The sequence below is a fragment of the Lactuca virosa genome, chromosome 5 (assembly GCF_052849685.1).
Source record: "Lactuca virosa cultivar CGN04683 chromosome 5, Lactuca_virosa_CGN04683_v6, whole genome shotgun sequence".
Lineage (NCBI taxonomy): Eukaryota > Viridiplantae > Streptophyta > Magnoliopsida > Asterales > Asteraceae > Lactuca > Lactuca virosa.
The window spans coordinates 299,571,849-299,573,593 of NC_136430.1; the positions used below are offsets into that span (position 1 = coordinate 299,571,849).

General features: G+C 41.1%; 1 non-coding gene across 1 annotated transcript; it reads left to right on the plus strand.

Moving 5' to 3' along the window:
- Positions 1-1,411: 1,411 nt before the first annotated feature.
- Positions 1,412-1,483, plus strand: TRNAE-UUC (transfer RNA glutamic acid (anticodon UUC)). The gene has a single exon. It is a non-coding gene; the product is annotated as a tRNA-Glu (tRNA).
- The last annotated feature ends 262 nt before the right edge of the window (positions 1,484-1,745 follow it).

Consider the following 1,745-nt stretch of genomic DNA (forward strand, 5'->3'; position numbering starts at 1 on the left):
AAGATGTTGTATGAAAGAGTTATGATTTTTTATATGGACTTTAAGAGTCTAAGTTTGTGAAAAATATAACTTTTAAAATAAAGTGAGAATTAGCCGACGGAGTCTAAATGAAACTTGTATACTCATCGATAGCTACATGTGGATATAAAGAACATAGAAATCAGAGCTCGTATGAGAAAGATACAATTTTATGAAGTTTTTCGAAAAGCTCCTCGCGCAGGTAGGCGCGGAGCACGCTTATGGTATTTAGGGTTTAGGGTTTATAACCTAGATAGAATGAACTATGTGTTCCATCTCGGGAAACTTCGTGACGAAGTCCAAAGTAACGGTATTTATAGATTGAAACTAGAAAAACTTAATTCCTGAACTAGCCTCATGAACAAGCCAGTCTCAACTTTCCTGTTCAACTTTCTAGTGCGTCTATCTAAGGATAGATCTCAGTATCTGTGGAGAGGAAAAGAATGAATCCTACTAATGCGTCAAAATCTAAAAAACATTTATCTGTATTCCCCTTTCTTTATAGGTCTCGTGTTCCCCCTATTGAACGAAATGCAAAAACCACATACCCACAAACTTGTCAATAAACAATTCTATGTTCAATTTGACTACAAATACCGTGTTCAATTTGTATAGTTCCCATACCGTTTTCAATTGTACAACTACCAATTCAATCTTGAGATTTAGTAAGAATAGCAGACGGTATACTAGTCAGGACTATTCTTTTCTACGAACAAGTCAGTACTCGCACTATTGGGAGAACATGCGTCAATGAAGGTCGTTTTCTTTTCCGTCCTCGTACTATTGTACGAATTTATCCCTGTACCTAAAAAAGTCTTTATTTCATGCTGGAGCATTTGTAAGCGACGTGATCTTAGCAGCTTCTTCCCGAGTTGCATTAGCTAAAGTGGATCTACGATCACGGGAACTAATCAATCGGTCTGTTCTACCCCATAAGCATTTGGATGGTCTACGATCAGTGTTGTTCGTACACCCTATGCCTGATTTCGCAACTTCAACCCTTTCCCGCTGTAACTGCGCCTTATTGGCTTCTTTTCAGGCTTGAACAAGCAAGTACGCAAACAGCCTTCGGTTCCCTGCTTCCTTTCCTTTTTCTAACACAGACTGAGACGGTGTTGACGAAGTTGCTTCTAGGATCCTAGCCAAAGGTTTCCCAGGAAGTAGTAGCCCAGAAGACTCTAATCACTGGAAGGAAGCTAGGCAGGAGCCATTCAAAGCTTCGAGTTACCTCAGCTTGAGAGCGCTAGATAGAAGGAGTTCAAGACGAACCGCCGAATTTACATCAGAAATCGCCAACATGAACACAAACGAAATCTTTAATTTCGTATAGAAAGAAAACGAACCACTTCTCTTCTCAGAGCCCACGGAGCGATATATGAAGAATGGCTTTTTGGTCCCTTTCGTCCAGTGGTTAGGACATCGTCTTTTCATGTCGAAGACATGGGTTCGATTCCCGTAAGGGATAGGTACTCATTCCCGGCCGCTTTCAGTTAGTGTTCATTGCTGAGTGATCGCTCGCTATCTGGCTGGAAAAGGTGCTCCGGAAGCTTCCTCTCTCCCAGCAAGCAAGATGAGATCACCACTTCTCTCGGACTTCCTTTACTTCGTAACCTTAGCTTTAGATGTCCTTTTATAGATTATCGAACATCCGACAGACAGAATATCCATGCATGCGTTCTTTCTCTCCTCCCCTCAGAAATAGAGTCATCTTTCCCCCCTTTTTTTTC